This window comes from Schistocerca serialis, unplaced genomic scaffold (assembly GCF_023864345.2).
Source record: "Schistocerca serialis cubense isolate TAMUIC-IGC-003099 unplaced genomic scaffold, iqSchSeri2.2 HiC_scaffold_641, whole genome shotgun sequence".
In the NCBI taxonomy this organism is placed as follows: domain Eukaryota; kingdom Metazoa; phylum Arthropoda; class Insecta; order Orthoptera; family Acrididae; genus Schistocerca; species Schistocerca serialis.
Genome location: NW_026048235.1, coordinates 52,501 through 60,034, shown reverse-complemented (window position 1 = coordinate 60,034; position 7,534 = coordinate 52,501). Strand labels below are relative to the sequence as shown.

The window sequence follows — 7,534 nt, the reverse complement described above, 5'->3', positions numbered from 1 at the left end:
TGGAGTTTACCACCCACTTGGAGCTGCACTCTCAAGCAACCCGACTCGAAGGAGAGGTCCCGCCGACGCTCGCACCGGCCGCTACGGGCCTGGCACCCTCTACGGGCCGTGGCCTCATTCAAGTTGGACTTGGGCTCGGCGCGAGGCGTCGGGGTAGTGGACCCTCCCAAACACCACATGCCACGACAGGCGGCAGCCTGCGGGGTTCGGTGCTGGACTCTTCCCTGTTCGCTCGCCGCTACTGGGGGAATCCTTGTTAGTTTCTTTTCCTCCGCTTAGTAATATGCTTAAATTCAGCGGGTAGTCTCGCCTGCTCTGAGGTCGTTGTACGAGGTGTCGCACGCCACACCGCCAGCCGGCTGTGCACGCTACCGAGTAAGTACCGGTATGCGAACCGCCAGGCGACGGGCGCGCATCGCACGTTTAAGGAGACGCGGCCGGCCCCACAGGCGGCCACGACACTCCCAGGTCTGCGAAGCGGGGCAAACGCCGCGCGCTTCAGTATACGTAGCCGACCCTCAGCCAGACGTGGCCCGGGAACGGAATCCATGGACCGCAATGTGCGTTCGAAACGTCGATGTTCATGTGTCCTGCAGTTCACATGTCGACGCGCAATTTGCTGCGTTCTTCATCGACCCACGAGCCGAGTGATCCACCGTCCTGGGTGATCTTTTCATAGTTTCCACCATCTCTTTCGAGACAGTTGCATAGGCGGGACTGAGGCGTGTGGCGGCCCTGTTCCAGCGTTCAGTGTCCAACGGCCTCACGGCCGATGGGCGTCGTACGGCTCCACACCGGAGCGGACAGGCAGTCGGGCGAAAGTCATTCAAAACCGGCGCCAGGCGCCAGGTGCCGCAGGCCAGCCGCTCCAGCGCTTCAGCGCTCGTACCACACAACATTGCCGTTAGTTTTGAGACGAACGCGTGGTTCCGCACGCGGCGCACGGCTACTGCGAGCCGTACAGGTAGCTGCGTGTTGCGCGACACGACACGCACATCGAAAGACATGCAGTCTAGTCGGTAATGATCCTTCCGCAGGTTCACCTACGGAAACCTTGTTACGACTTTTACTTCCTCTAAATGATCAAGTTTGGTCATCTTTCCGGTAGCATCGGCAACGACAGAGTCAATGCCGCGTACCAGTCCGAAGACCTCACTAAATCATTCAATCGGTAGTAGCGACGGGCGGTGTGTACAAAGGGCAGGGACGTAATCAACGCGAGCTTATGACTCGCGCTTACTGGGAATTCCTCGTTCATGGGGAACAATTGCAAGCCCCAATCCCTAGCACGAAGGAGGTTCAGCGGGTTACCCCGACCTTTCGGCCTAGGAAGACACGCTGATTCCTTCAGTGTAGCGCGCGTGCGGCCCAGAACATCTAAGGGCATCACAGACCTGTTATTGCTCAATCTCGTGCGGCTAGAAGCCGCCTGTCCCTCTAAGAAGAAAAGTAATCGCTGACAGCACGAAGGATGTCACGCGACTAGTTAGCAGGCTAGAGTCTCGTTCGTTATCGGAATTAACCAGACAAATCGCTCCACCAACTAAGAACGGCCATGCACCACCACCCACCGAATCAAGAAAGAGCTATCAATCTGTCAATCCTTCCGGTGTCCGGGCCTGGTGAGGTTTCCCGTGTTGAGTCAAATTAAGCCGCAGGCTCCACTCCTGGTGGTGCCCTTCCGTCAATTCCTTTAAGTTTCAGCTTTGCAACCATACTTCCCCCGGAACCCAAAAGCTTTGGTTTCCCGGAGGCTGCCCGCCGAGTCATCGGAGGAACTGCGGCGGATCGCTGGCTGGCATCGTTTATGGTTAGAACTAGGGCGGTATCTGATCGCCTTCGAACCTCTAACTTTCGTTCTTGATTAATGAAAACATACTTGGCAAATGCTTTCGCTTCTGTTCGTCTTGCGACGATCCAAGAATTTCACCTCTAACGTCGCAATACGAATGCCCCCGCCTGTCCCTATTAATCATTACCTCGGGTTCCGAAAACCAACAAAATAGAACCGAGGTCCTATTCCATTATTCCATGCACACAGTATTCAGGCGGGCTTGCCTGCTTTAAGCACTCTAATTTGTTCAAAGTAAACGTGCCGGCCCACCGAGACACTCAATAAAGAGCACCCTGGTAGGATTTCAACGGGGTCCGCCTCGGGACGCACGAGCACGCACGAGGCGGTCGCACGCCTTCGGCTCGCCCCACCGGCAGGACGTCCCACGATACATGCCAGTTAAACACCGACGGGCGGTGAACCAACAGCGTGGGACACAAATCCAACTACGAGCTTTTTAACCGCAACAACTTTAATATACGCTATTGGAGCTGGAATTACCGCGGCTGCTGGCACCAGACTTGCCCTCCAATAGATACTCGTTAAAGGATTTAAAGTGTACTCATTCCGATTACGGGGCCTCGGATGAGTCCCGTATCGTTATTTTTCGTCACTACCTCCCCGTGCCGGGAGTGGGTAATTTGCGCGCCTGCTGCCTTCCTTGGATGTGGTAGCCGTTTCTCAGGCTCCCTCTCCGGAATCGAACCCTGATTCCCCGTTACCCGTTACAACCATGGTAGGCGCAGAACCTACCATCGACAGTTGATAAGGCAGACATTTGAAAGATGCGTCGCCGGTACGAGGACCGTGCGATCAGCCCAAAGTTATTCAGAGTCACCAAGGCAAACGGACCGGACGAGCCGACCGATTGGTTTTGATCTAATAAAAGCGTCCCTTCCATCTCTGGTCGGGACTCTGTTTGCATGTATTAGCTCTAGAATTACCACAGTTATCCAAGTAACGTGGGTACGATCTAAGGAACCATAACTGATTTAATGAGCCATTCGCGGTTTCACCTTAATGCGGCTTGTACTGAGACATGCATGGCTTAATCTTTGAGACAAGCATATGACTACTGGCAGGATCAACCAGGGAGCTGCGTCAACTAGAGCTGAGCAGCCGGCCGCCCGGGAGTGTGTCCCGGGGGCCCGCGCGAACACGCAAGCGTCCGCTCAATTATTCTGCAAACAGGAGGAGGCTGAGCTCCCCTGCACAACACACCTCGAAACCCTCTCAGGTCCCGGCGGCGCGCAGCGCCGTCCTAAGTACTTGGTCGGGTTCGAGAGAGGCGCAATCGCCCGGAGTTAGGCGAGTAGACGCTTTAGGTGCGACCACCCGTGCTCCCAACTGAGCTTGCCGCTGCCGACAGAGGCCCGGGAGCGTGCTGTCGTGGCATTGCCGGCGGGAGACAACACGCGCCACCTACGGTGACCGGCAGCTCCAACGCCAGCGCCACAGAAGGACAAAAGCCCCACTTGGGTGCCGAAGCGAACTCTCCCAGCACAGCGCACGCGCCAACACGTCCGCACAGCTGCGATACAAACCACCTGCGAGAACCGCTGGGGCGACCGAGCAGCAGACGGCGTCGCGGCGCCGAGCGCCGGGCGGCGGCGCATCCTCAGCGCACACAGTCCTCAATCGGACCAGCACACTGCAGATGGCCACCGCGCTTCGCACCGGGCCCGCGAGGACCTACTTTGGCCGCAAGGCGCCGCGAGCAGGGGGCGCCGGCGCGCAGCTGCGCCGCCTGCCGCGTCCGTCGGCCGGCGCGCCTGCCACTGGCCGCCCCCACCAGCCGGCTGTAGCGCGTGCGCCCACGCACCGCGCTGCCAGCACGCCGGGCGGCCCCCCCTCACCGGCCGGGGACGGTCCCACCCAGCCACCGCCGCGTATCGCCTCACACCCAGATCCCCTTTCGCGTTCGTGGGCATGGTGGGTCCCCTTTCACGTTCGTGGGCATGGTGGGTATCCCTGAAACAACCGGTTAATAGCTCGACCGATCGTCGCCAACACTGATTCACCTCTAGCGAGAACAACCGCACCACAACGGGTTACCTGTTGTTCATTTGCGTAACGTCACCAGCAAACGTAGACGTCCATCGCCATTTGCAACGAGTATTGCATGCCTGTGTCAGGTGTCACAACACACTACGTCTGCCCACATAGACGCAACAACATGTGCACGCCTCGAGAACACGTGGAAGGTAGCCCCCGTACGTATGCGGTGTCCATTGCGCGAACGACTGTCAGCCGGCCTCTGCAGGATGTCGCAGATGTGGAACGCGGTGCAACATGCTATCACGGTGTGTGAGAAGAGACGACTACGTCCGAATACACGCTCCACTACATCAACAGACTGCTCATGCTGATCGCCATCCAGGGCGTCCGTTCCTCCCACACGTCTGAATGGCGTACCACACTGCAATCCAGCTCTTATAGGGAGACGACACGTAGCTGCGTGCACAATATTTGGACTGTATGGTCTGCCGTTGCTAGGCGCAGTCGTCGTACGGTCACACATGTGCCACGATGTATCATTCAGTACATACGGACCAATGTGCAGTACAGTTTGTGGGTTTTGCGTACATCGGCGGACAGGTGACAGGCCGTACCACAACGTAGGCTGAGTACGTCGGCATGCGAAGGGCATTGAACATGCAAACTTCTCAACGACCAGCTTGCGAAGGCAGGGGGGAAGGGGGGGGGGCATGTACGTCCTGCTGCTATCCACATTACAGTGTATAGCAGGAGCATGTGGAAAGTCAGCAACACCTGCAAGGTGTTTAACATGACGCGATACACAGGGGACCGGGCAGTGCGAATAGCGAACTATATTGCGAGGGTTGCGGTTAGGCAACACTACACTAATTTAACGAGTTGCATAACAATTACAGAGCAGGTTCAGCGACAACGTGCGTCAGGTTAAGGCGCAATATAGGTTAGGTTGAGGCACAATATAGGTTAGGTTAAGGCACAACATGGGTTACGTTAAGGCACAAATTGGGTTACGTTAAGGCACAACATGGGTTACGTTAAGGCACAACATGGGTTACGTTAAGGCACAAATTAGGTTACGTTAAGGCACAAATTAGGTTACGTTAAGGCACAAATTAGGTTACGTTAAGGCACAAATTAGGTTACGTTAAGGCACAAATTAGGTTACGTTAAGGCACAAATTAGGTTACGTTAAGGCACAAATTAGGTTACGTTAAGGCACAAATTAGGTTACATTAAGGCACAAATTAGGTTACGTTAAGGCACAAATTAGGTTACGTTAAGGCACAAATTAGGTTACGTTAAGGCACAAATTAGGTTACGTTAAGGCACAAATTAGGTTACGTTAAGGCACAAATTAGGTTACGTTAAGGCACAAATTAGGTTACGTTAAGGCACAAATTAGGTTACGTTAAGGCACAAATTAGGTTACGTTAAGGCACAAATTAGGTTACGTTAAGGCACAAATTAGGTTACGTTAAGGTACAATATGGGTTAGGTTAAGGTACAATATGGGTTAGGTTAAGGTACAATATGGGTTAGGTTAAGGTACAATATGGGTTAGGTTAAGGTACAATATGGGTTAGGTTAAGGCACAACGTAGGTTAGGTTAAGGCACAACGTAGGTTAGGTTAAGGCACAACATAGGTTAGGTTAAGGCACAACATAGGTTAGGTTAAGGCACAACATAGGTTAGGTTAAGGCACAACATAGGTTAGGTTAAGGCACAACATAGGTTAGGTTAAGGCACAACATAGGTTAGGTTAAGGCACAACATAGGTTAGGTTAAGGCACAACATAGGTTAGGTTAAGGCACAACATAGGTTAGGTTAAGGCACAACATAGGTTAGGTTAAGGCACAACATAGGTTAGGTTAAGGCACAACATAGGTTAGGTTAAGGCACAACGTAGGTTAGGTTAAGGCACAACGTAGGTTAGGTTAAGGCACAACGTAGGTTAGGTTAAGGCACAACGTAGGTTAGGTTAAGGCACAACGTAGGTTAGGTTAAGGCACAACGTAGGTTAGGTTAAGGCACAACGTAGGTTAGGTTAAGGCACAACGTAGGTTAGGTTAAGGCACAACGTAGGTTAGGTTAAGGCACAACGTAGGTTAGGTTAAGGCACAACGTAGGTTAGGTTAAGGCACAACGTAGGTTAGGTTAAGGCACAACATAGGTTAGGTTAAGGCACAACATAGGTTAGGTTAAGGCACAACATAGGTTAGGTTAAGGCACAACATAGGTTAGGTTAAGGCACAACATAGGTTAGGTTAAGGCACAACATAGGTTAGGTTAAGGCACAACATAGGTTAGGTTAAGGCACAACATAGGTTAGGTTAAGGCACAACATAGGTTAGGTTAAGGCACAACATAGGTTAGGTTAAGGCACAACATAGGTTAGGTTAAGGCACAACATAGGTTAGGTTAAGGCACAACGTAGGTTAGGTTAAGGCACAACGTAGGTTAGGTTAAGGCACAACGTAGGTTAGGTTAAGGCACAACGTAGGTTAGGTTAAGGCACAACGTAGGTTAGGTTAAGGCACAACGTAGGTTAGGTTAAGGCACAACGTAGGTTAGGTTAAGGTACAACGTAGGTTAGGTTAAGGTACAACGTAGGTTAGGTTAAGGTACAACGTAGGTTAGGTTAAGGTACAACGTAGGTTAGGTTAAGGTACAACGTAGGTTAGGTTAAGGTACAACGTAGGTTAGGTTAAGGTACAACGTAGGTTAGGTTAAGGTACAACGTAGGTTAGGTGAAGGCGCAATGTAGGTTAGGTTAAGGTACGATATACCTTAGGTTAAGGTACAATATCGCTTAGGTTAAGGTACAATATAGCTTAGGTTAAGGTACACGTTGTAGGGAAAGGTGTATTTTGGGGGGGGAGGGGGCGGCAGGTTCGTTGATAGTGATTATCGTAAGTGCATGCCTGCGGGATCATCCGATTTGTCACGTCAGGATGCACTTGTGGCTCATGACAGGCGGCGCTCCGATTCCAAGGTTGTGGCAGATCTGTGTCTTTCATTCCTGCCATTGTTTGTGTACTGTGACAGGAGGCAGTATTGTGATGTTGGGTGCACCCCTGTGTAGGACATGTGTGGGTGTTCGTGGCTTAGCTGAGCAATGGCGGATGTCGGAAGGGTGGGATATTCTGTTTTCTGGGTGGACCTCCCGGTCTGGTTATGATAGTGTGGATTGTGTAATGTGGCGGAGAGGATGCACCGGATGTTCTTCCATGCTGGTGGTTAGATATTGTGTGTGTGCCTGTTAGAGGCAGAGAGTAGTGTGTGATAGTGTCTGGCTGACGTGTGGTTCTCATTGTGTGCAGAGTCTTTCAGCATGTATAGGGACGGTTGTATATATTATCTGTATTCTGATGGCTCTGCATCTATTACTAATCAGTGCCGTGTATACGGTTACTCTGGTTCCAGTCGAAACTGTTCTATCTCTGTACATTAGTGACACTGCGGCTCCACTATGTTGCCGCCCCTGTCGGCCGTTTCCCCCAGTGTGTGGCTAATGATTATCAGCAATCAGTCTATTAGTCAATACCGGTAGTGTGACGACGTGAAATGTCCGGGATGGGGGAAGCTACACGCTTCCCGTGGGTCAGGGCCTAGAAAGACTCTTCCCACGCAGGAGGCTCGGACTGTCATTACTCTTCCGAGAAATATATTTGCCCAGCGTTTTTTGCGACTGCGAGTGCGA

The 7,534-nt window shown here is 52.4% G+C and overlaps 2 non-coding genes across 2 annotated transcripts; both read right to left on the bottom strand.

Moving 5' to 3' along the window:
* Positions 1-512: 512 nt before the first annotated feature.
* LOC126448951 (5.8S ribosomal RNA) lies at positions 513-667 on the bottom strand. Its single transcript, XR_007584297.1, has one exon. It is a non-coding gene; the product is annotated as a 5.8S ribosomal RNA (ribosomal RNA).
* A 353-nt stretch (positions 668-1,020) lies between these two features.
* On the bottom strand, positions 1,021-2,929 carry LOC126448944 (small subunit ribosomal RNA). The gene has a single exon (XR_007584293.1). It is a non-coding gene; the product is annotated as a small subunit ribosomal RNA (ribosomal RNA).
* Between the last annotated feature and the right edge of the window lie 4,605 nt (positions 2,930-7,534).